This window comes from Ochotona princeps, chromosome 9, assembly GCF_030435755.1.
Source record: "Ochotona princeps isolate mOchPri1 chromosome 9, mOchPri1.hap1, whole genome shotgun sequence".
Taxonomy (NCBI): domain Eukaryota; kingdom Metazoa; phylum Chordata; class Mammalia; order Lagomorpha; family Ochotonidae; genus Ochotona; species Ochotona princeps.
The window spans coordinates 31,470,064-31,497,671 of NC_080840.1; the positions used below are offsets into that span (position 1 = coordinate 31,470,064).

The 27,608-nt window shown below is 42.4% G+C and overlaps 1 protein-coding gene across 6 annotated transcripts in view; it reads right to left on the minus strand.

Moving 5' to 3' along the window:
* GRHL2 (grainyhead like transcription factor 2) overlaps positions 1 to 27,608 on the minus strand; it is a 156,605-nt gene that overhangs the window by 122,020 nt on the left and 6,977 nt on the right. Inside the window, exon 1 of one of the 6 annotated variants that reach the window (XM_058668580.1) lies at positions 23,349 to 23,542. The exons of the other annotated variants lie outside the window; for them this stretch is intronic. The gene's annotated coding sequence lies outside the window, so the exon portion shown is untranslated. Of the gene's footprint in view, positions 1 to 23,348; positions 23,543 to 27,608 lie in introns of those variants that run through there. 6 annotated transcript variants of the gene reach the window in all.

Genomic DNA, 27,608 nt, shown 5'->3' on the forward strand with positions numbered 1-27,608 from the left:
TTCATACTGAAGTCTTATGGGTAATCATTCTATGATCCTTTCCTCCATACAATATCAACCCCGAAGTCCTCCAGACAACATTTAAAATGGTTTTCTAGTATCTAGTCCTAATCTGCTGCCACAAATTTAAACTTGCTCAAAACATGGAATCAAACCATTTCTCCACAATCTTCTAAAGATGTTTATCCCAACTTACACGCCCTTGACCTGCTCCTTCATCTGAAGCTCTCCTCTGTAGTTCTGCTCTAACTGAAGTCCAGCTGCAGCACCTTGTCCTCTAAGAAATCTTGCATGATTTTTTCTGTCTTAGCCCTTTAGAATCTTCCTTTGCTCTGACCTCCTATGTCTATGCTTTACTATATGATCTAGCACTTACTTTTCATACCATAATTACGGACTATGCAAGGACAACTCATTCAGTGGACCTAAATTGTCTGGATCTTAACTTTTCTCCTCTGTGTGAAAGCTGATAAACACATTCAATGAGAAATATTCATGGAAGGGACCTAGCATATTACTCATCACAGAGTGATGTTTTCTAATGGGGCCATGATGAAGAGGAGAGATGAGCAAGATAAAGAACATGGGAAAGCAAATGCCTGATTTTCAGCTAGCACCACACCCTACTTCAAAGCCTCATTAGCCCTCAGTCTTCTCTGTCTGTTGGATGACAACTCTGCCCTTCCAGTTACAGTACTTGAAGTCCTCCGGTTCCTCATGTTCCAGTAGAAAATCCTACCAATATTCTTCCTGTGTCTCCTCTTCTCTGTATATCTGACTTTCCAATAAAAAATAAATTAATCTTACAAAAAAAATCCCACTGATAATGCTGGTGAGAATGTGAGGGAAAATTTAATCTAATCCACTGTTGGTGAGAGTGTAAACTAATACAACCATTATGGGAGATTCCTCCAGTATCTGAAAACAGATCTACCATATGACTCAGCCATTCCACTTCTCGGAATTTACCCAAAGGAAATGAAATCAGCATATGAAAGAACTATCTCTACTCCCATGCTTATTGCTGCTCAACTCACAGTGGCTAAGATATGGGATTAACCCAGATGTCCACCAATGGATGACTGGGTAAAGAAAATCTGTTACATACACATATGGGATACTATTCAGTCATATCGATATTGTTTGCAGCCTTTGTCTATTAGTCTATACTCTTGAGAATGGATCTTTTTTCTCCTACTTATTATTTGTTAAATTATTTACATAGTGGAGGATAAAGCTTGTGATTATAAAATAAACTGAAAGTATGTCATAAAAATTAACAGAAAAAATATAAGGAGGGGTGAAGAACAGTAGGAGCTTGGGTGGAAGAAAACGTAGGGTGGGAAGGATCACTATGCTCTTAAATCTATGAAACACATGAAGTTTGTTCACCATATCTATTACCAAAATATCTCCAGAATGTGACCACTTCTCGGCACCTCCACTGCTTAGCAGCTTGGTCCCAGACACCATCATCTTCACCCTTGCATCACTGCATTGCCTCTGAAGTCATCGGTCTTCAATATGGCCCTCAATGATCTTTGCCTCTTAGAATTCACAGCCTTGTGGAGTTCCCTCCCATACTGTGTCAGGACAGACCAAGAGCATGTAACAGAAGTGGTAGTACATTTTTTTCTGAAAACATTCATTCATTCACATAGGGTCAAAAGCTTTGGAAGCAAGCTTAACAGACTGTCCAGCCAGAGGGGCATCCTAATTCAAGTGTGTGCCCAATAACAACTTGACTGCAACTTTAGGACAGACTCCAGCCAGGAGCAAACAGCCAAGCTTGCTTTGCCCAGATTTACCAGAAATCATGCGAGATAATAAATGTTCCATGAGTTGCTAAGGTTTTTTGTGTTGTTTTTTTCTTTTTTTTTTTTTAAGGATTTTATTCATTTTATTACAGCCAGATATACACAGAGGAGGAGAGACAGAGAGGAAGATCTTCCATCCGATGATTCACTCCCCAAGTGAGCCGCAACGGGCTGATGTGCGCCGATCCGAAGCCGGGAACCTGGAACCTCTTCCGGGTCTCCCACGCGGGTGCAGGGTCCCAATGCATTGGGCCGTCCTCAACTGCTTTCCCAGGCCACAAGCAGGGAGCTGGATGGGAAGTGGAGCTGCCGGGATTAGAACCGGCGCCCATATGGGATCCCGGGGCTTTCAAGGCAAGGACTTTAGCTGCTAGGCCACGCCGCCGGGTCCAACACACTTAAATTTTAAATCAACAGCAAAAGAATGAAATTAAAACACTGTACGTTAAGAAATCATAAATCATAACATGCTCTCCTAAATAATCACAAGACAAAGAACATCACCTAAATTATTTTTGGAAAGTTTAAACACAGTGATAAAAAAATATATATACTTCAAAATTACAGGATTCAAACAACCAATTAGTGAATTTCATAGCTTTAACTGCTTATCTTGGAAAAGAATAAAGGCTAAATAGTATAATTGAACATACAACGTGGTAAGGAAAAAATAAAATTAAACCAAAGATAGTAGAAAAATATTATATACATAAAAAAACAAAATTTATAAAGTCATAATAAAAAGTGTGGTTTAAGATAAAAATTGACTCTTCGAAATAAAGAAAATGATAACCTGGTAAAGATAATCAAGAATTAGAAAAGCAAAAGGGGAGGCCCGGCGGCATGGCCTAGCGGCTAAAGTCCTTGCCCTGAACGCACCGGGATCCCGTATGGGCGCCGGTTCTAATCCCGGCAGCTCCACTTCCCATCCAGCTCCCTGCTTGTGGCCTGGGAAAGCAGTTGAGGACGGCCCAAAGCCTTGGGACCCTGCACCCGCGTGGGAGATCCGGAAGAGGCTCCTGGTTCCCGGCTTCGTATTGGTGCAGCACGGGCCGTTGAGCTCACTTGGAGGGTGAATCACTGGACAGAAGATCTTCCTCTCTGTCTCTCCTCCTCTCTGTATATCTGACTTTGTAATGAAAATAAATAAATCTTTCTTCAGAAAAAAAGAAAGAAAAGCAAAAGGGGATAAAATGTTAGGCACAGCACATATTAAAGAAAGACTATGAATGCCTTTATGCTAATAATTTGAAAATTCAGACAATGTGAGCACATTTATAGACAACAGAAATGCTAACTTAAACGTGTGTAGAAATCTCATAGCTAATACCACAACCAAGCAACAATGGTATTCCCTGAGATGACGAGAAAGAAAACACCAGATAAACCCAAATGAAAGGGCATGAGCTACCCACGTGCAGACTGATGCTAACCCTTGTGAGAACAAACCAATGAAAAGGTATGTGAGGAAATAGGGAAAGACTCGACCCAAGAGAAAAAAGAATGTGAACTTTCTGAGGTGAAAGTATGAATGTGTCCAGCTTTTGCCACTTCTCATTTAAACCTGCTTATACAACTGGTAAGTTAATGAGGGGAAAAAATCACCTAATTGAGCAACACACTGAAGAAATGAGCCAGAGGTAACTAATCGGTTTGAGTATTTTCCCTTCCACAGAGAGTTGGCCACCGTAACCTTGTTATTCACTACTCCAAGACGTTGGCTTCCACTATGCACCTGCCTCTCTTCACCTATGGCAAAGTTCTCTTGGATTCCTACTTTGTGGATCCAATCAGCCTATGATCAAAAGGCATCTTACTCGTTTTTCATACAACTTCAACTCCAAACCTACTCACAGTGGTACATATGATCTATGCATTTGCATATTTTTCAGGTTTTCAACAGCCTAGGGGACAACTTGGTTTTTGGTAAAGATAGATTTATAGCATGCAGGTATAGAAAATATTTTTGTGATAATTCACTCTTCACACTGTATAACTGCGAGAATGCAGAGGTATGCAAAGATTACATATAGTTACCTCTGGAAATGATTAGAGAGATCAATCTGTTAAGATACATACCATGGCCTAATTTGTAATGCTTGGCTAATAGTATAAGCACTCTTCCAAGAGGATAAAATGGAAGTTACATACATCTCCAGGCAAAAGTTGCATTTCTTCATCCATACCTTTTACCCCTAAATTTGTTAAACATTCTTTTATTGAATTCCAGGCAGTGCTACAGGCTGGGATCTAGGTTCAGGGCAGTATTGATCAAGACAGAAAAGCTGTCTTCTGTTAGGGAGAAAATCATTCATCTAAGTATTTGTTTTTCTTTTTATTTTTTATGATACACAGTTCTAGGCTAGGGATTTCCAACACTCTTGTTATTGAAGTCTCCCCCAAAAAGCTCACAGAAATCACATCACAGTATTCAGTTTTGTTGGTGTTAAATAATGGGCTCTAGTTCCTAGACAGCTACATTGAGTTATGAAGGACTGGTATGGTAGCTCAATTGGCTAATTATCTGCCTGCAAGCACTGGCATCCTATACAGGCACCAGTTCATGTCCCAGTTGGTCCACTTCCCAGTTATAGCTTGGGAAAACAGTGGAGGATGGCCTAAGGCCTTGGGACATTGTACCCACATGGGAGATTCAGAGGGGCTTTGGATCAACTCAGCTCTGGCCATTGTGACCATCTGGGGAGTAACTCAAGGGATGGGAGATTCTTTCTGTCTCTCCTCTCTATAAATCAGTCTTTCCAATAAAAATAAATACATCTTTTTTAAAAAGGATATAAGGATATATAAGAATATAAAAATTACATCACAGTAGGTATGTGTTTCTTGTTTACTGGATGCACTGCTACTTAAACACCTTGAAAATGAAACCAGCACTCATTTAACAAGTCTTGACCGAGCAGTTACTGCGGGCTGGTACTGCTCCTAATACTGAAACACAGCAATAAAAAGCCAGAGTCAGTTTCTGACTTGGAAAGTTTTTAAAGAGACAACATACTTGTAAATATGGCAAGTGTTGCAGGGTGGAAGGCACGCTTCCCCAAGGGCTGCTCCTAGCTAATGGCTATGCACAACAGAACTACAGCAGGCACATTCCTAGGGTGCAGGGTCACCTCAGACGACTACCTCTGGTCTACCAAAGAGTCTGCTAAGATGGTTGAGGGGCATTGTGGCATAGTGCATTAGGCTGCCTCCTGAAATGGCAGCATTCATATGGGCACCAGTTCATGAGTCACTGCTGCTCCAGTTTCAATCCACTTCTCTGCTAATGAGCCTGGAAAAGCAGTAGCAGAAAGCCCAAGTCCTTGGTCCCTAGCACTCAAGAAGGAGACCTGGAAGAAGTATCTGGCCTCGGTCTATCCTAACCCTTGCTGTTACAGCCATTTGGGGAAGGAACTAGCAGGCACAATCTGTCTCTTTTGCTCTCTTCCCCTCCCTAACTCTACTTTTCAAATAAAATTTTTTAGTAAAAAACAGCACACAGTTCCACATTTAGGCATTTATGCATTTTATATTATCTGTAAAATTTTCTATAGGGAAAGAAATTTTTAAGAAAAGAAGGGAGAGGACACTAATGGCATCTCTTTTGGTGAATGATAATGGGCAGATAGTGGAGGTGTTTCATTTCTTGATGTGTTGATTTATTCAAATCAGATCCTTATAGAAACCACAAAAAGTTCCAGGGGCCAGCATCGTGATATAACTGGTTAAACTGCCACCTGTGCTGCCTATATCCCATGAGCGCTGAGTTGAGTCTTGCTTCAAGTCTGCTGCTCCACTTCCAACCTTGCTCCATTCTAAGGCACCTGGGAAAGTAGGAAGTACTTAGGACCTTGTCACCTAAGTGGGTGACCTAGATGGAGCTCCCAGACCCCAATTTTGGCCTGGTGCAGCTTTGACCATTGCGACCATCAGGGGAATGAACTAATGGACAGATAATCTTTCATCTCTCCCTCTGACTCTGCCTTTCAAATAAGCAAATATTCTCAAAGAATTCCAAATACTAAAATTTCATATTCAAGCAATGAAAAGGAATATGTAAATTAAGCCTTGATTTTTGGATTTGGGAGAAATTACTTTTATCAAGAAGGAATTGAAAGAATTTATGTAGAAAAATTGATAACTACTTAAACATTAAAAAGAAGAGTAGATATTTTGGGTGAAATGCAACAGAATGAGGTTGAATTATGTGGTCTTCCAAAAGACCTAACAAAACTAGAGGTAGAACGCATATGTGGAAATAACTCCAAAATGCATGCAGTGAGGCTGTACAAGCGCATGTACACAGTCCAACAGACGATTCTCAAATGCAAGTGCCTGATCCAAAGCAGCATTGGAGGCGGATGTTAAATCAGCAAATCATGAAGACTTCTCTTTCCTCTCCCTACAACATGGAGGGAAGCTGGCAGAGGCTGAAGACCCAGTTTGGAAAGCTCTTTGAGGTAAGTCCTTATCTCCACTGCCAGCCTTTAGCAGAGACAAAAGAACTTGGGGTCTTACTAGCCTGGGAGAAAAGAGAAGAAACGCAAGACAATTTCAATCACAGCTAATGGTCTTTGACTAACAGCAAATGGCTTCAAGCTGAAGTGGCACCCATTATGTGCACAGGCAGCACATTGTGTCAGGGAGGAGGGAGGCTTGGCAGAATGAGCTAAGAGGCAGCCAGGAGCCTGCAGATGGTTACATCCTGGTAACCAGAGTGCACAACTGAGGTGGAATTCTGCCAGGTGACAAGCAGACTGTAGCAGTGGGGTAAGGGACCATGACAATGACTCCCCTACCCTGCATGAATGATTTCATAATGGCACAAGTCCCATGGAGGTATAGGAAGTAATCATTAGGGGCAAGGCAAGAGGCCATGTGGCTGTCTCTACTACAAGAAGCTGCACAGAAGAGTGGGATAAAGGGTGCTGAGCCATGGACAAAGGGTAGAGTCACGGGGAGGAGTACAGATTGTGTTGAGCCTAGCAGCTCTAGCATGCTCGGGCCCACAGACACAGCAACTGTCCCGCAGGTTTGGGTGATGTGGTCACCACTAGCCAGAGAAGTGGTTGGTCTCTCTGACCTAATGTCACCACTGAGTAAGGATGCGGAACTATTGCTGCCTTTTTCATTTCCCTCTCACTCTTACCAAGCAGGTGCAAGCCAAACCAGCCTGTTAGGAAAACAGGTGGGTGCAAGAGGCATCAGGCTTTCCAGGAATTAGAGCAGCTAAATTATAAGGTGTGTAGGGCCTGTATCAGCCAACTTCAAACAGAGTTCAAAGTCTGAAGAAAAAAACAAATATCAGGGTTGTACTTTTGGTATCATTTGATTCTTTGTGAAAGCTTCGTCTTGTCGGACTTGGAAAGGGAGTAGTTTTTGAATTACATAGAAGACTTCCGAACTGGTAGATTATTGCCCCACAGAAATGTTCTCTGGAGCTGAGTCAAACACAATGGACAGGCTGATCTCTTCCACAGACACAGGCCACTAGACAGAGAGCCAACCCACGCCTCTCTGCTGGCAGCTATATGACTTGGTTGGGGTTACTATGGCAGCTGCCTGGTCCCCTGCCCTGCCCTCCTTATTGTCCTGGGGGATCTGATCCATCACAGGAGATGGGCTGAGCAGACAAAATGGCCATAAACAAACAATCCTGACAGAGAACAGAAATGTAGCAGGACTGAACACAAAATAGTAGCTAACGGTAGAAAGACCCTTTGACAGAGGGGGGACTTGGAAAGGGTAGACAAAAGACTGTTGAAAAATCAGGGAGTTCATGACAATTTGCTAGTGCGAATTATTAACCAGACTCCAACACTCACAGGCACTAGTGACCAAAGACAGAGAGGGAGAAAGAGGAGCAAGCAAGGCTACGGTCCCCAGCAGAAGACAAATCTCCCAATAGAAGGCAAAAATCTTCACTTTCAACTTCTGGTCTAAGATCTAGATATTGCACTCACTGCATAAATCTATGCTACCATGTCCTCAGGTTTTATACTGAAATATCCAGAACTACAATGATAAGCTTTTGTGTATAAGTGGTGTGTGTGTGTGTACACCTGTGCTAATGTCTGTGAAAGAGTGGCCTCAGTAATGGTGATGACATGAGAGGTTAAATCTGGCAAAGAAAGAGTTGAGAATGACATAACCACTGACACAGAAGATCCCAAACTGATAACTTTCTGTAAAATACAAATGCTAGAACTTGGTCTCCCATCCAAACCTGAATAGAACAAGGAATCATAGAAGGAACCTCATCAGCCCAAACCCATGAGGGATCGATACTGCCAACATTGTTAAAATTGTTGCAGAGTATAATAAAACATGGGAGGTTTCCCAACTCTAATCAGCTGGCATAATACAGATCTCCATTGCAACCAAGGCAGTGTGTGACCATGCATGCACACAAGACACATCATTCACCCAGAAAACCAGATATCCATAACAATGAAAACGAACGTTCAGTGAGTATTTGCCCTGTCCCAAGAACTGTTCCAAGTCTACAGCCCTCACCTCAATGCTAGGAGACAATCTCTCATCTTATTGTCATCTCTCATTTTATAGAGTAGAAACTAAACCTTGGAGCCATTAAGTTAACTTAAGTAAGCTCACACCACTGGTAAACAGTGGGAATATATATATATATATATATAGATAGATAGATATAGATATAGATATAGATATAGATATAGATATAACTACTACTACATTAAGAAAAAGACAGGGAAAAAACTCAAAATGAAAGATCATTAACCAGTACAATGAACTGTTCTCTCAAATTCCAATGCTGAAACCTAACCCTCTAAACCCTCTATGCATTCAGGTGAGTGAGGGTGAGGGGTGCTCCAGGGAGGTAATTAGGTCATCAGGTGGAGCCCCCCAGATGGGATTACTTCCTTTCTGTGAGGCAGCCAGAAAACAAGGAATCACAGAAGAGAGCCCACAACACATCTCTGTCACGCTGGCACCCCAACCTCAGATTTCAGTCTGTCGAACCACGAGAAATTTGTATTGTTCGTCAACCAATCCCGTTGATGTTACTTTGTGTGGCAGCCTGAACAGACTACAGCAATATTATAATGCTGCCATAGATTCCCTGGCTCAACAGTGAGATTCCGAAAGCATTTCCTCTATGGACCATCCTCCACCATACAACTTTGAACATTATACCTGAAATCAAGATCAATGGAATTAAAGGTGCCAGAGTGATTGGAAAAGGGAGATGATAGCCACTATTTGTAAACAGTACAATAACTTGATGATTTGAGGTTCAACAAAACAAAGGAGGGAGGAGAGATGAGTGGAGATACTAATATAGGAGAACCGTTGGGCACTCACATTCAACATCATTTAAAGCCAAGAACTTAACAATTAGACTATACTAAACCCCAAGAGACATTAGGCAACCATGACTACTCTATCTATTAGTTGATCCTAGTTAATATTGCTGCACACTAATACAATGAGAGAGGAACATAAATACTATAAAAATCAGAAGATGTAAATATCATTTGCATGCAAAATGATAGTCTAGAATACCCAAGGTAATAAGCTGAAGTTACAAACAAGAACACAATGCAGCGACTGAGTACAACATAACATTTAAAATCCATACTATTTCTATGCAAAACAGCTAGCAAACCATCCTTAAAATATTGTTCAAAAGTATGCTTCTTTTCTGATAAACAAGCCATTTAATAAGCTTATTAAATATGCAAAATCAATAAGAGAATATTTTCATGATAAAGGACCATCAAAAATATATATAAAAGCATTATCATTCCTATAGGAATAAAACAATAAGATGTGACTTCCACACCAAAGTTATCCATAAAACTTTATTCCCTCCTTTCTTTCTTACTTCCATTTCCTTGAGAACTACAGAAGTTGATCTTAAACTTTGTAAAGATGGAAAAAAAAAGCAGCAGGAAGGCTTTTTAAGAATAATGAGATTGGGCTCAGCAGCGTGGCCTAGTGGCTGAGGTCCTTGCCTTGATCCCATATGGCCGCTGGTTCTAATCCCGGCAGCTCCACTTCCTCTCTATCTCTCCTCCTCTCAGTACATCTGACTTTGTAATAAAAATAAAATAAATCAAAAAAAAAAAAAGAATAATGAGATTACTTAGCACATTCAGATATATTATAACATTCAGAAATTAAATTATCACTTCTAAAGAATAGACGAATGCAATAAGATTGAAAATTAAACTGTCCCAAACACAGGTATGAATATAATATATGATAAAGATAGAATTTCAAATAAGGGAAATACGTATTTTTTCAATAAATAACACCAATATGATAACCAGCTAGAAAAAGAAATTATTCATTTCTTCCTTCAATAAATTGTAGGTGGATCCAAGTTTTCGATAGAAATGTAAAATCATGAAAGAGTAGAGTGACAGAATGGAAATTTGGAAAACTGTGTGTGGGAAGGAGTTGTCTAGTTTCCCTTTATGGAGCAGAGAAAGCCTTCCTAAGTGAGGCATAATACCCAGAAGCCACTTGCAAAAAAACAAATAGTTTAAAACATCTTCAGAGCAAAAAGACAAGTGATAAACCCAGGTCAACAATAAGCTAACCTCTCAGTATATAACTAACTTCTAAAATTCATTAAGAAAAAAAAAAACAACTTATGAAACAGGCAAAAAACCTTAACAGTTCAGGAAAAGCAATATAAATTGCTTTTAAGCAGATAAAAGAATTTGAGAAATGTGAATGATAAGACTCATTGCTGTGGAGTACAAAAATAGTCATTTGAGAATGGATCACTAGAATCAACTAGAGCAGCATTCTGAAGGACATTCTTTCAGACTTCCACAGGCACAGTCTGTGTCAAAAGTTCCACATTTATGACTTCATCCTTCCTTCACTCACGTATTCACACAATAGGATATTATGCATACATGGTGATATTCTACTTTATTGACATGAAACTGAAAGCACAGAATATGTAGGAAAATCACTTATATAAAAAAGTCAAAAGATTTTAAAATCCCTCATGCCCACTCATGATATAATACACACAAAAATATATATCTAGAAGGCTACCCAAGCAAATGTCAATGCCCTGTTGGAAGTACTAGAAGGTAGCTATAACAGCAGCATTTATCTTTTCCTAAATTTGGGGTTATTGCATAATGAGATGCATATCTTGGTACTAATACTTACTTATGCATTTGAAAAAGAGAGAGAGAGAGAGATGGACAAAGAGACAAATTGGGAGGGCTCCTGTCTGCTGGTCCATTCCCAAATGCCTGCAATAGCCAGGGCTAGACTTCAGGAAGCCAGAAACAAGAAACTCCACCTGTCCCGTGTGAGTGGTAGGCACCTCAGTACCTCAACCATTACCCAAGCTATCAGGCTACCAGGGTCAATTAGCAAAAACTTGGAATCAATCAAACCCAATGTCACACAGGATTCCTGCAGAGTTAACACATGTCAACTGCTTTGACTAACTGTCCACCTTAGCACATCTTAATTACTGTGCATTTTAGCCCAAGAAACTGCAGAAGTTTCCAGAGAAAATGATTTTAAACATCTTGAACAATTTTATGCCTATTTTTACAAAAGTATGATATTTTATTAGGGAAACACAGGGGTAATGTCAACATATGTTAATGATAGTAAATTGCAGCAGCCATTAAAATTAAAAAATAAAATTATGAAGAGATGATTTTTAATAAGATAAAAAATATTCAATATAACCAATTACCTAAGGACTGCCCTTCACTTAACAACTCCCATGGGGAGAAGGCCATTACTTGTAGCTCACAGTGGCAGACATGCTAATCAGGCAGTCCTCAAACTTACAGCTTCAAGAACATTTTCAATAAGATAGTGAAGCATGGATCACATAAACTCCTAGATAACTCGACATAATGAGTTCAACCTTCTACTGGCATTAAATATTTTTTCCCTTAATCAGTAGCCAGGGTAATTAAGTAAAATTTTCCTTTCCATTACCTCCCTGTTATACCTGTGGAGTTTCAGAAAGTATATAACCAAAAGGTTAACTACAAGGGAAACATGGCTGCGAAGGGCCTCCATACTTCACAGACCAGCTAATGAGTTCCTGACAAATGCAGCTGGCTCCAATGCCACCAACACTTGGGAAACAAATTCCTAATTGTCCTAGGTGTTTTAGTGTCCTAATTCAGTTTATTTCCATACTGCTAGTTTCTGCAGATGTTACCTCTAACTCTGAGTTACCATACATAAAACAGAGAACATAAAGTTTTAGCCCATAGCTTTTTAATATAATGTTTAATTACAAGGTCCTAGGGATTTGTCATTTGAAAAGGGACTTCAGTTCTAACAGCCCTATTTAGATAAAACACCCAAGTGATTTTTAACTCCTAATAATAGGCCAAAAGGGGGGGGGGGGTGGAAGTTGAATGGAGCAAAGCCAGACCAAACGTTAGAAATGAAATTAACAACGGCGGGTCTTTTCTGAGCAAAACAGAAAACATGAAGACCTATACTATCTCATCTCATTCTGCACCTGCCTCCACCTTTCCCACAACTAAAAATAGCAGATCAACATGCAAATTGCATTTTTGTTTTCTAAGTTAGGTTTTTTTCCCGAATTACATTTTTACATCCTGCACTAGCAGTTGCGTCATCTTTGAGCTCTCATTTCCTAGTATGGTATGCAGACTCTGTGAGGAACCTACAAACATTCAACAAACCATACTGTGAAATGGTCCTGCCTAGGACCCACTGCCTGGCAGCTGTCTGGGTATATTTATTTATCCTGGACTCACCCATCAGCAGTCAGCTTGGAACAGGCCAATGATGATCAGCAAACTAACCATGAAGGACTTTAGGGGCCACATGTATGAACCCTGACCGCTGAACCTGTGGTCTCTAAAGAAGGAACTTGAAATGCTAATCTGAGTCACTGGTCTCACAGACAAAAGTCGCAGGAATTGTTCTCAGGCCCAATGACTTGCTTGTACAAGATATCATGACTCAGCCCTGCTGGTAAGTACTCCTTATTGACTGTTAACTTTGAGCAACTGAAAGCACCACATTCAAGATAACAAAATGCTATATATTGGGCCCGGCGGCATGGCCTAGCGGCTAAAGTCCTCACCTTGCACAAGTGCCAGGATCCCATATGGGCGCCGGTTCTAATCCCGGCAGCTCCACTTCCCATCCAGCTCCCTGCTTGTGGCCTGGGAAAGCAGTTGAAGACGGCCCAAAGCTTTGGGACCCTGCACCCACGTAGGAGACCTGGAAGAGGTTCCTGGTTCCCGCCATCGGATCGGCACAGCACCGGCCAGTTGCGGCTCACTTGGGGAGTGAAACATCGGATGGAAGATCTTCCTCTCTGTCTCTCCTCCTCTCTGTATATCCGGCTTTCCAATGATAATAAATCTTTAAAAAAAATGCTATATATGCAAACACTACCGTGCAGAAACCAACGTCATCGGAAAGACAACCCGAAGGGCTGAGCGGTCCGCAGACACAGAAGAACAATAAATGTCCTTCGGGACCAGGGAGGAGAGCTTTCTCTGGTCCGAGCCTGGCTCCACCTCCGGACCCCCGCCCTCCCTCGCAATAACCATCGGGATCGCTTCCAAAACCCCTCACAGCAAACAAACAATCATACAAACTAAAAAAACGTAAAATAAATAGACAAACAACAGAAAGTAGAGCTTGAAATCTGACAGGAAAGAGCTGGCGTGGATTGGCTCATGCCTCGCTGGGTGGGACACAAAGATTAGTTACTCCTCACCATGGTGTTGAGGATTTTCCTGCACACAACCCCCGCCCCCAAAAAAATGTTCTGCACCTTAAATGTCGACAAATGTCTTGTTAGAGTTACAAGCCAGTCTAGATTATCCTAAAATCTGCCAAGATCAGCAAAATTGTACTTCAACACAACAAATGGCTAAATACTAAAATGAAATAGACACAAGACAGCTGAATGGTACCTTATAGCCATTTTAAGGTATATAACAGCCAGTCCTGTATATAAACTAAAATTGAAATGTCAATGAGCTAATCATAGGTTGTGGTTAGGACTCGCTTTTTTTTTTTAATTTAATTTTATTTCTTTTTAACATACTGGTTACTCAAAACCATGTCAATTCCATAATATTGCAAATTGCTGTTGATGTAATATTGGGACTCTTAATTGACTGTGATGATATTCTACCAGCTCTAACTTCGGACCAGAAATGGTCTCCCCAAGAAACTGTTCAACCCATCTGGACAATAAGTAGCTGGACTCTATGCTTGGTATATGTTTGCAAGGAAAGAATTTTGATTGAATTTGAACTGTAATACTGCATCAAGGTGGAGGAATCCACCAGGGGGGTGGGGAGGGGGACGGGTGGAGGGATTCCCAGAGCCTATGAAACTGTCACATAATGCAAAATAATTTAAAAAAAAAGATACAGCTATCTTAAAAATAAATGCTCTATATTTTAAAATACACACACACACACACACACACACACACACACATATACAGGGGCCCAGCAAAGTAGCCTACTGGCTAAAGTCCTTGCTTTGCATGCACCGAAATTCCATATGGGAGCCGGCTCCAATCCCAACAACCCTACTTCCCATCAAGCTCCCTACTTGCAGCCTGGGAAAGCAGTAAAGGATGGCCCAAATCCTTGAGACTTTGCACCCACCTGGGAGACCTGGAGGAAGCTCCAGGCTCCTGGCTTCGAATTGACTCAGCACTGGCCACTTGGAGAATGAATCAACTGACGAAAGATCTTCCTCCCTCTCTCTCCTCCTCTCTGTATCTTTCAATAAAAATAAATCTTTAAAAGGAAAAAAATCTGTAAAAGATATCCTGAGATTATAAATACATTCCTGAAAATATGGAAAGAGATACCATTCAAAAATCACAAATTGGCCATTTTTAAAGGTTTTTTTCATTATTATTGGAAAGTCAAATAATACAGAGAGGAGGAGAGACAGAGAGGAAGATCTTCTGTTCCTTAATTCACTCTCAAAGTGACCACAACGGCCGGAAATGAGCTAATCTGAAGCCAGGAGGCAGGAACCCAGAGCCTCTTTCTGGTCTCCCACGCAGGTGCAGGATCCCAAAGCTTTGAGCTGTCCTCGACTGCCTTCCCAGGCCACAAGCAGGGAGCTGGATGGGAAGCAGGGCTCCCAGGATTAGAACCTGCGCCCATACATATGGGATCCCGGCTTGTGCAAGGTGAGGACTTTAGCCGCTAGGCTACTGTGCCAGGTCCAAGTTAGCCATTTTTAACCTAACCAAAGCATCTAAAGACTGAAGAGAGGATAAGTTGTATTGCTGAGGAAGGAATACCCAATCCTGCTCTCTGAGATGCTCAGTGGATGGGAACAGTAATTAAGATGAAATATCCGGGTGGCCATTTGGAAATAGAAGCCAAATGTCTTTAAGAGGGACATGCCTTCTAATCAATGATTTCTACTCACTGGGATTACAACTCGACTGAACGGGATTTAAATGAAGGGATAATCATTCAAGTATTGACTTGAATAGTGAAAAACTAAGGGAAAAGTTTCAAAATCTAACACAGAAATGATTAATTTGGAGATTTCTATACATTGTAAAACTATGAGGCTAGCAAGAATGTTGAGTGCCATGTAGCTAATTTAAAAAATTATTCTTATAATAAACAAAATAATATGCAAATAACTATCTCACCTTTGCCTATATAGAACATTTGTATATCAATGCACACAAAAACGGATCAAAAGATGCAGATTTCAAAATGGTAAAAATATTAACATCTCTGGGTGGTAAAAAGCTATTTGCTGACATTTTTTACCATCAGGGATAAAATAACTACCATCTCTAAACAGGCTTTTGAAGGAGCCTTAAAAATAAGACTAAAATAAAACAAAATGTCAGTAAGTTGAATCTGCAAAGGTTGATCTCAGACTTTCCAGACACATACACACGCACGCGCACACACATACACACACACACAAAGTGCAGTACATCTGACACCGAAACGTTTAAGATTTATTTATTTTTATTACAAAGTCAGATATACAGAGAGGAAGATCTTCCGTCCAATGATTCACACCCCAAGTGAGCCGCAACAGCCGGTGCTGTGCAGATCCGATGCGGGGAACCAGGAACCTCTTCCAGGTCTCCCATGTGGGTGCAGGGTCCCAAAGCTTTGGGCCGTCCTCAACTGCTTTCCCAGGCCACAAGCAGGAAGCTAGATGGGAAGAGGAGCTGCTGGGATTAGAACCGGCGCCCATATAGGATCCCGGGGCTTTCAAGGTGAGGACTTTAGCCACTAGGCCATGCCGCCGGGCCCAACATTTTCTAAATCCTGAAATGAAACTTTAATTTTGGCAAAAGGGCTAATGATTTCAAGTGTGTTTCTCACATGTCAGTGATTACCGTATCAGCATCTCCCTGGTTCTTTAATGAATGAAGTGTGAGAACAGGTTACTGATGCCAAGGTGCGTCTGTCTGTGCAGATGTTGGAAAATGCTCCTTCTCCTGGGCAGATCCAGTGGGGAGCTCAGCTGGATCCAGGCCTAGCCCCCAGCACAAACCACAACCACAGCTAGAAGCCAAGAAAAGAGCACGCTCTTCCCTACCAGCACTGTGGTACACGAGTGGATAAAGCTGCTGCCTGAAACACTAGTAACCCATGTGGGCACCAGTTCAAGTCTTGGCTACTCCACTTCCAATCCAGCTCCCTGTTAATATGCCTGGGAAAGCAACAGAGGCTGGCGTAAGTGCTTGGGCACCTGCATCCATGTGGGAGACCTGGAAGCAGCTCTGGGACCTGACCCAGCACTGGCGACTGCTGCCATTGGCAAGAGAACCAGCAGACAGAAGATCTTTCTCCTGCTGTTTCTGTAATTCTGCCTTTCAAATAAAATAAGTTTTTTTTTAATATTTTAAAAAACAGAATATAAATGTGGGGAAGGTACGATGGCATGGCAAGCCAACCCTCCACCTGCGGCACCAGCATCCCATGGGGTGCCAGTTCATGCCGATGGCTCCTTTTCCAATTCAGCTCCCTGCTTACGGCCTGGGAAAGCAGAAGATAGCACAAGTCCTTGAATCCCTGTACCCATGTGGGAGATCGAAAAGCAGCTCCAGGCTCCTGGCTTCAGATGGGTTCAGATCCAGCTACTGTGACCATTTGGGAAGTAAACCAGTAGATGCACTCTCTCTCACACTTTCCCCCTTCTATGTAAAATCTGCTTTTAAATAAGAAGAAATATTTTTTTAAATGAAATTAAAACACACTAATTGGTCTTTCCAATAGGGAAACAAATTGCAATTTGTATATACTGGTGAGGGGGATACTCTCAAACTCTATTGGGTGAAAGTAAATTATTAGACTGTTTCTAGAATTCATTTTCAGAATATGGGTCAAGGGCCTAAAAATATGTCTTGCTTCTCATACCTCCAAAAACCTAAAGTACTAACTAGAGATGCCAAACTATGTGTACATGATTTATTATCATGACATGTAGCAGTAGGTGGGAAGCACAGAATAGCATGGATGCTATACAAAAGTGGGTCATAATTTGCACACTCCTTTACAACCAAAATACAACACGTACAAACATTAGAAACGCTAAGAAAACAATGAATACATAGTGTTAAGAAGGTGTTGAAATTTAGTCATGTTTTTTTCTATTTACTTTTCTCAGTTTCCAAACTTTCCTCATAAGCATATAACGTTTTCATACCTAAAAAAACAAAACAACCAACCAACAACAACAACAAAAAAAAAAACAGCATACCAAGAAAGCCTTCTTTAAAGCAGGGAATACAAAGGTCCAGCACTGTGGTATAGAGGCTAAAATCCTCGCCTTGAATGTGTCAGGATCCCATATGGGTGCAGGTTCTAATCCCAGTAGCTCCTCTTCCCATGCAGCTCCCTGCTTGTGGCCTGGGAAAGCAGTCGAGGACGGCCCAAAGATTTGGAACCCTGCACCCATGTGGGAGACCCATCCTGGTTTCAGATGGGCGCAGCACCGGCCGTTATGGTCACTTGGGGAGTGAATCATCAGATGGAAGATCTTTCTCTCTGTCTCTCCTCCTCTCTGTATATCTGACTTTCCAATAAAAATAAAATAAATCTTTAAAAAAAAAAACACCTTTTTTTTTTTAAGAGAACATACACAAATGCAAAACTGTATCATAAAACAATTGTAATAAAAGTCAGACTGCGCCCTGAAAGCCATGGCATAGGTCATACCGAAATGCTTCAAAACAGTGATTTATACAATAACTCATCAAATACACACTACTATAAAAATCGCAGGCTCATAAAAACATTCTTAACTTTTTCTATACTCCAGGAATTTGATGACAACAACAAAAATCTGGTTAGCCTTGGCAGCTCTGAACAGCAATTTTAGTTTTATGCACCTGGGCAAGCATGTGTGGGTATGCTGCAGTGGAAAAATTTGGAACTTGAAACTGAAGGTGCCCTAGAATTCTACCACATGGGTATTTGTTTATTTGTCTAGGATCAGGAAGATAAAAAATTAAAAAAATCAAACTGGCCTTTTCATTTTTCAGTTCATTTCGACTTCAGAATATTAAGTGATTCATAAGTCATGTTCTCAAGATTTACAGGCAAATTAAAGAAACAAATGTGTGTGGCTGGATACAACACAAACCACACCTTATAGGTTATTGATCAAAGATAAGTAACAATGAAAACACATGGGCCCGGCAGCATGGCTAGTGGCTAACTAAAGTCCTCGCCCTGAACGCCCTGTGATCCCATATGGGCACCGGTTCTAATCCCGGCAGCTCCACTTCCCATCCAGCTCCCTGCTTGTGACCTGGGAAAGCAGTCGAGGATGGCCCAAAGCCTTGGGTTCCTGCACCCACATGGGAGACCTGGAGGAGGTTCCTGGTTCCCAGCTTCGGATCTGCGCAGCACCGGCCGTTGTCCTCACTTGGGGAGTGAATCATCGGATGGAAGATTTTCCTCTCTGTCTCTCCTCCTCTATGTATATCCGCCTTTCCAATAAAAATAAATAAATTTAAAAAAAAAAAAAAAAAAGGAGTCACATCCAAATCTTGAGAAGTTAAAAAAAAAATCCAGTTACAACACCCTTCGGTATAAAAATGGATGAGCTATAACCTTACTCATAAAAAAAAAACAAAACAATGAAAACACATGGGCCCAGCAGAGTAACCTAGCAGCTAAAGTCCTTGCCTCACACACACCCACATGGGATCCCTTATGGGAGCTGGTTCTTACCCTGGGAGCCCACCTTCCCATCCAGCTCCCTATTTGTGGCCTGGGAAGGCAGTCGAGGACGGCTCAAAGCTTTGGGAGCCTGCACCCACGTGGGAGACTCAGAAGAGGCTCCTGGCTTCAGATAGGCTCAGCTCCAGCCGTTGTGGTCACTTGGTGAATGAATCAATGAACGGAAGATCTTCCTCTCTATCTCTCCTCTCTATATGTCTGACTTTGCCATAAAAATAAGAGAATGAAAACACATACACACAGAGACCATAGTCTTTCCACAGGAGGCATTCAGGTTTATGTAGATTTTCAATATCCCAAGACAATAATTTTTGGAAAACTGCACAGTGTTTGAGATCTGATGAATTTTTGCACAATGTAAAGAAAAGCATGACAGGAACCAAGCCAAATAAAATCAGAGAGGTGACCAATCACACATCCCTCTTCAGAACACCAATTCAAATACCTGACTGTGTTGATTCCTGTAGCCCAAGATCATACTGGTCTTGCTCACTCACATTTCACAAAAAAAAAAAAAAATCCACTCTTCATAAACCTTCTTTCCCCACCCAAGGCAACTTCAGTGATTCTGCGGGGCCAGTCTCTCCCCTAGGTTATACCCGGTGTTTTTGTTACCAGCTGTGGTGCCCCTTGGATAGGCTGATAAGAAAGTGTTTGCGACAACACTTCCACTGAAGACGCCTGCAGAAGATGCAATGATACAGTCTCACCCAGCCTCACTAACAGACTCAAGCTCGCCTGGCATGATCTATGCACTGGCTTGTAGCAGTAGTCAGATGACTCACACACTCATGCCTCCAGGCAAAGCAAGCCCACATTATGGAAAAAATAAACCGTTCCTAAAAAATATCACAAACACCCAACCTTGCCTACAACTGCCTTTTGTTTTTAAAGGAGTTTCAATCTAGCCTCTTCCAGAGGGCCAAATCCAAGTGGACCCCACACGAAGTCTCACCCAGGCACACTCAGGGGCAGCCCAAGATAGTCACAAAGATCTCACCACCTACAAAGCGTTTTCTTGAAGGAAAACCACACTTAGGCACCTTCAGGCCAGTAAACAAAGTAAACTGAGGGTTCCTAATTCTCAACTATTCTCCCACTGTCAAGTTCTACAGATATGGGCCCAGCACAATAACCTATCAGTTCAAGTCCTTACCTTGAAAGGCACTGTGATCTCATATGGGTGCCGGTTCTAATCCCAGCAGCCCCGTTTCCCACCCAGCTCCCTGCTTGTGGCCTGGGAAAGTAGTTCAGGATGGCCCCAAAGCCTTGGGACTCTGTGCCCATATGGGAGATCTGGAATAGGCTCCTGGCTTTGGATTGGCTCAGCTCTAGTCACTGTGGCCACTTGGGGAGTGAATCAACGAACGGAAGAGCTCTCTGTATATCTGACTTTCCAATAAAAATATTTTATAAAAAGTTAACACAGACACAGGAATCTCCTACTCTAATGTTTCAGGAAGTAACCGGATATAATAATTGGTCTGGACACATAAGACAGTCATAAGAGGCAAGTTGTTGAGACACCCATCCATTCAGTGCACAAGGTGGGCAGCAGGGGTGGGGAAGACACCCAAGGGAGTGAGGCCTGGAGTGCGCCCTGGGACCAGGTTTGCTCCACCTGGAATAAGCAGCTGGACAGGCTTTGCATTTTATTTAGGGTACCTGTATGTTATTTTTTTAAATGTCAGTGGCAGTGACATGGCTGTTTCTTAGAAGCACGTTATATAAAAGGTCTCCTTTATTACAAAAGCAGTATAAACTCATTTCAGCCAACTACGAAAAGAGACCACTAAAATAAGCAACAGAAGTCACTCCCCACCCACCCCTGCCCACACACACACACAGAACAAATCCTGTAGACTTATCACTTACAGTTCATTTTCTGTCTGTAAGCATGATAATTAATGCAATACTCTCATGGACATTTCTTTCTGTCATTAGATATTTCTCCAAAATACATTAAACAATACCTGCGCAATCATCTCATCAAACTATGATTTAGGATATCAATTCTCCGTAGCCAGTCTTTTAGGGGCTTTCTAATTTTTTCACTTTCAAATATCTTGGATTATTTCCTTAAAACAAATCTTCTCCTTCCATTTTAAAGATTGATTTTCTTTGAAACGAAGAGTTATAGAGAACCAGAGAGAGAACTCTTCCATCTGCTGGTTTACTCCCCAAATGAACCAGTCTGGAGCTTCTTCCAGGTCTTTGATCTGGGTGCAGGGGCCTAAGCACTTGGGCCAGGTTCTGCTCTTCTGCAAGGCCATTAGCAGGGAGCTGGCTGGTTTGGAAGTGAAGATCCAGGATTCCAACTGGCAGCCACATGGAATTTCAGCACTGCAGGCGAAGGCTTAATATACTATGCTACAACACCAACCCCTCCTTTTCCTCTTATCTCCATTTCTTTCTACTTTCAGTAAAACATAACTTGGAGGGCATGCATTATCAGAAAATGTCACTTGGGCAGGGGTGGTTAAGTTACTGTTTGGGATGCTCATAGCTCTTGTCAGAGCTGCGACTGAAGTTCACAGGGTCCCTGGCAGCCTTTTTCTGTGTTTTACCCCCCTGCCTGTCAGAAGCCTGATTCTCTGTCAGCTAGATTCCAGTACAGGGAGACGGGAGCTGAGGGGTAAAATGGCAGTCCCACTGTGTCCGGCCCCCGCCCCCTTTGCAGACCATAGCCACTCTTGGGGAATGGCCTGCACCTGCCCAGGTCCTTCTGGAGGGAGGGAGGAAAGGAGCTGCAGCCCATGGGAGCAGATGATTATCCTGAAACCATTTAGTTCAACTCCATTTTACAGGTGGAAAGCAACTCACAAGAACTCTCTGATCTCAACCTCAAATCATTGTGTCCTCTTCCCCTCCCACTCCTTCCTTCAGCACGGCGTGGGATAATTTGAATTTAGCTAAATCCTGGCCTTGCATCCGATGGGATCCCCATATGGGCACTGGTTTGTATCCCAGCTGCTCCACTTCTCTTCCGGCTCCCTGCTTAGTGGCATGGGAAAGCAGGCATGGGACTGCTTGGAACCCTGCATCCATGTGGGAGACCCGGAGGAAGCTCCCGACTTTAGAGTAGTTCAGCTTTGGCCATTGTGGCCACTTGGGGAGTGAACCAGCAAACAGAGCATCTTTGTCTTTGTTTATCTCTGTGTATCTGCCTTTCCAATTAAAAAATAAATAAGTACCCTCCCCTAATGTTGCAGGAAAGAGGCAAAACCTACTTTTGTTCCTGGCTTCTTTGAAAAGTTAGATGCAGAAAGTACAGAAAGCAGTTATTTGATGGGACTCACTGAACTGAGAACAAAGAGAGAGAGAGAGAGAGAGAGAGAGAGAGAGAGAGAGAACACAATTACAGGAGCGTGGGAAGGACTGCCCATTTTAACTCTGGGTGATGTTATCAGATTCTAAAACAGCCCCTTCATACGCTCGTACTCATGTTTTTAAGAGGGAAACATGGTGTATCTGCCCTGCTCCCCATCTTCCTCAGAAAGAGAAAGCTCTCCCACCCACCCACCCCCCAACACACACACAAATTGTGCTCCAAAAAAGTCAAAACTCAATTTTCAACTCACAACGTCTCAAAATGCCAGAAGGAGGAATGTAAATCAACTTCCTCTCCAAATCCTCCAGTTCCTCACACGTCCTGCAGGATTCCCAGGCTTGTCCTGCCTCTAGAACTCTAAAGCAAAGCCAATTCCCCCTAAGGCCAAACAGCCCCAGGCCAGTCCCAAGCCCGGTCCCGGCCCCTTCCACTGCAGCTTCTCCCAGCGCTCTCCCATTTCTCCTCCCCTCTCCCCGTCTCTCACTACCACAAGTCTAGGACCCAGTGGCAGACCTAGTGGAGGCCGAGGCTCAGACCCCTAGGGGTTTTGACTTTGTGGGATTTGTGAAACACAAGCTCTGAAACACAGCTGACAGGCAAACTGCCCCAGGCTGGCCTTCTCTGTTGGGGAGTTGGGGGAGGGGCAGTCTGCATTCCCGTTTGTAAAGGAAGCGTCTCCTTGGGAGTGCTAAGGAAAGCAGAGCGCTTGAAAAGTGCACCCCACAAAGTTCATTGCCAGGTCCTTACAAAGTAAAATCAGGTACTTTCTCCACCAAGGGGCAGCCATCACCTGCTGCTAAGTAGTCATTCAAATGCACAATTCTCTACCACCCAGACTTACTTTCAGAATATACATGAAAATCTCCTGAAAGGCACCAGCTTTTCAGGAGTGGGCGTATTAAGAGGTATATTGTAGATGGCAGTTCAGATTGTGCTGTTTTTATAAATAACATGACTACTGCTCACCGTAGCAAAGCTGCAGTATTTCTGTCTTCCCAAGGTAAAGAGTGGAGGTCCTCAATGAAAGACTTTGTATCCGTTAACCCATTTTTCTCCGGTTCTTTCCTTTAGCATTAAGAAGTATACAACACGAGAGGTACTTTCTTGGTACTGAAAATTTTTTAAATTAGCAAAGCAGATCTAAGGTGATTATCTGCAAGAAGTTGACTGGTAGGGGGTGAATCTGAATTTTGAAGACTGGTGGAGTTGAGAGGGACTCCAGGTGTGTGTTCTTGTTACTAAGCAACCCCGTGTCCTCCCGGGCAAAGCGAACATTCCGATTCCGCCTGTTGCTGCTCGCTAAGGAATTTTTCCCGGCCAGGTTTGCCAAGCCAGTAGCTCTCCTGTTTCAGGCCAGGCCTAGTTTTTAACGGAGCACGAGTGATTGAATCGCTCTTGAAAAGGAGAATGGTAGCACCACAACACAAACGCTGGAGTTATGAGCGAGGAGAAGGTCTTCCCCATACTAACAAGAACGTAAAATAGTTTCCCAAAGCTAAACAACTAGCTTAAATCGGACAGGAATGGTGTCATCTGAGGCCATCGTTTTACCTGTTAGCCTAGATATCAAGGACGATGGGCTACTGATGCTATACATGCTAAGTAGAATCCAGCACAGTTCACTAACAGGAACAACTAAAACTGATTCACATTCACCTCAACATCGATTCTCACCAAGCAGCACCTTAGAGGGAGAGAAATCAGGCAGAGGAAGGAAGGTAGAAATATACTATCTAACCAAATTGCCTTTCAAGCCAGAAACACATAGCGAGTCAAAGCAAAATCCTAAACAGGAGCTAAAAAATACTTTAATTACTCAAGAATCTTTAAATTTCATAACCTTTAAAAATATTAAGTTATCTGGATGTTAAAGAAACACTGAGACTGTTGTTACTAGGTGTTCTTCCATAGATTTGACTTACCTGGAACCTTCTAGGTTCTCTTTCACTTTGCAGAATCCGGTAGAAATGGCCAGATCTTGCTGTCCAACAATCTCTCTTAGCTCTTTTTATCCTCCTGTAGGGAGGCTCTGGGCCCATTTGGGTGGTCCTGCAATCTACGGTCTGTTTAAAACCACACTGCAGGCCAAAAGAAGGTCTTTCTAGAACTACCTTATTAGAGCTGCAAACGGAGCTCCAGCTATAATCCCAGCAACTCATTTCACCAGGGATCAACACCAGCTTGGAACCCTTTACAGTTAGCAACATGCTGGGATAGATCAAAATTCAATGAAACAACCAACACCTGAATAAAGAACACTGCTACCACAGTATTGAAGAAGTCAGGTGAGCTTGAGCAACTGCCTGGCTCCCCTGAGCTTAGCTGACATGACTTCAAATCTTTGGCAGCTCCGAAAAATTAGCAGGGGCCCAGAGTCCCCTCCTTCCAGAAGGGATAGATCAGCAAAGCGATAGAGCAGAGGACACTGAAAGACCAAATAATTCTTGCATCCAAGGTACGATGCCATCAGAAGCTACCCATGCAAGAGTACCTTCACTTACACACAGGATATGCACCTGAACAGCTGTATGCATCTAAAGCACTATTTTGTAATTGACTCAACCATAAGGCATCCCTGGGACATTGTTTAGATGCAAATTCCCTGGTCCTCTCCTATGTTTATAGGTTTTTGTCTTTAAGATTCATTTATTTGAAAGACAATGTTGGGCCCGGCGGCATGGCCTAGCGGCTAAAGTCCTCGCCTTGAACACCCGGGATCCCATATGGGCACCGGTTCTAATCCCGGCAGCTCCACTTCCCATGCAGCTCCCTGCTTGTGGCCTGGGAAGGCAGTCGAGGACGGCCCAATGCTTTGGGACCCTGCACCCGTATGGGAGACCCGGAGAGGGTTCCTGGTTCTCGGCTTCGGATTGGCGCAGCACCGGCCATTGCGGCTCACTTGGGGAGTGAGTCGTCGGACGGAAGATCTTCCTCTCTGTCTCTCCTGCTCTCTGTATATCTGACTTTGCAACAAAATAAATAAATCTTTAAAAAAAAAAAAAAAAAGAAAGACAATGTTGAAAGCGTTCAGATGGAGAGACAGAAACACACAGATCTGTCTGCTGGCTCACTGCCCAAACAGCAAAGATTGCGGATGGGCCAGGCTCAAGCCAGAAACTCCATCCAGGTCTCCCACACGGTTGGCAGGGATGCAAGCACTTGGGCCATCTTCTGCTCCTTTCCCAGCATGTTACCAGGGAGTTAGATGGGAAGCAGGGTTACTAAGACACAAACCAATGCCTCTTCAATATGGGATGCCAGTATTGCAAGCGGCAGCTTAATCTTCTGTCCCATAATGTCAGTCCCTATTTATAGTCTTATCAAATGACTCTAGTGATATTATTATAGTCAGATGCAATGGGAAGCAATGATATAAAGGATTCCTATTTTCTTCAGTTTTTTTTAATTCAGATTTTCACGTTGTTCTCTTAGCATCTTGTTATTTTTACGTAGGCTAATTTTGCCTATACATAAGCTTATTTAATTGAGGATGTAAAATTACTTAACCAAAGCACATAAGTAGCTAATCCATGTTTTCTGATGGATACAATTTGCAGAAATTGAGTGACAGTAAAAGGCAGGCAGGGAAGACAAGCAGTGTTCAGCACAAAGCTCATGTTGAGGGATTGTTAGGTCAAACACCCTCTGATGCGTGTCCCTTGTCTCAATTCCAATGCCCAGGGGTCTTCCATGCATTTATTCACATCTGAATTAAAGAACATGTGGGATTTAATCTGTGACAGGTGGTAGAACACTTGATACTGAGGAGAGAAAAGATTCACGTTATTAGCTGGTTCTTAATGGATACCACTTGACTGCCAGGGCCACTTGCCAAGTATCACTTTGCTTTTGAATATGCAAATAACTGAGTTCATAAGTAAGGAACTCATGGCAGGCATTTGGTCCAGCGATTAGTACACTGCTGGGGGCACCTGAACCCCTTGTTAGGATACCTGGATTGAGTTCCTGCCACTTCTGAATCCAGCTTCCTGTCAACAGACATCATAGGAGGCAGCAGCAAATGGCTCCAGTAACTGGGTCCCACACGGGAAACCCAGATGGAGTTTCTATCTTTGGCTTGGCCTCAGGTGTGAACCAGTGGATGCAAGTTATCTCTCTCTCTCTCCAGGTCTCTGCCTTATAAGTAAATTTAAAAGTAAATAACTGGTATTAACTTGCTTGGCAGTGATATTATCTTTACACTGGGCTCCTTTCTGGTCTTAGACTCTGCTAAGCACCCTCACTTCAAAACCTTGGCGCTTGCTCTCCCAACTGCCTGTAACATTCTTACCCCAAGTATCTTCAGGGCTCAAGTTTTCACTTTCTTCAAAGTTCCTGTCCCGGATGTGATTCAGAACTTGAATTCTTTTTTTTTATTTTTCCTCTTTTAACATATTGGATACTCAATACCATGTCAACTAGTTCCATAACGTTATAAATCGTTACTGACATAATGTCGGGGCTTAATTGATTGGAATGATACTCTGCCGGTTCTACCTTCAGACCAGAGATGGTATCCCCAAGAAACTTGAACTAATCTTGACAATAAGATGCTGGGCTTTATGCTTGGTAGATGCTTGCAATGGAAGAATCTCAACTGATTTTGAACTGTGTTACTGTAATAAGGTGGAGTAATCCACTATTGGGGGGGTTGGGGAGGGGTGGGGGGGAATCCCAGTGCCTATAAAACTGTCACATAATGCAATGTAATCAATAAAAAAAAGTTCCTGTCCCAACCACCATACATAAAGCAGCTCTCCAGTATCCCCAGTCAGTCTGTTGCACCTGCTTTGCTTCCCAGCATTGCACTATCACCATTACTTAATGTATTACACTCACTTCTTGGCTGATTTGCCATTGATTCCTCCTTGCACCCACAAAAACAGAAGCCCCGTGAGACAGGTGACTATGTTCTTATTGCTGATTTTTATGTTGGGACTAAGGTCAGGATTAAATGGCACTAAAGACATTTTTGTTTGAAAAAAAAAATGATATTCCCTTCGTTTGAGGAATACAGGACGAATTCTTGACATGTGTGGTCCTCAAAGCCATTTCATATATCCAAAAGGAAAAGAACAGGCATTCTTAACCTTAATGAGCAGGATGCCGAATTCAAGTGTACAGTCATTATGTAAAGCATCACATGCATGCAAAATCTATACTTAAGGTATTGTATGAATAATGGCATGACTCCTTAAGATAAAGCACACAAATGACTAGCTGAAA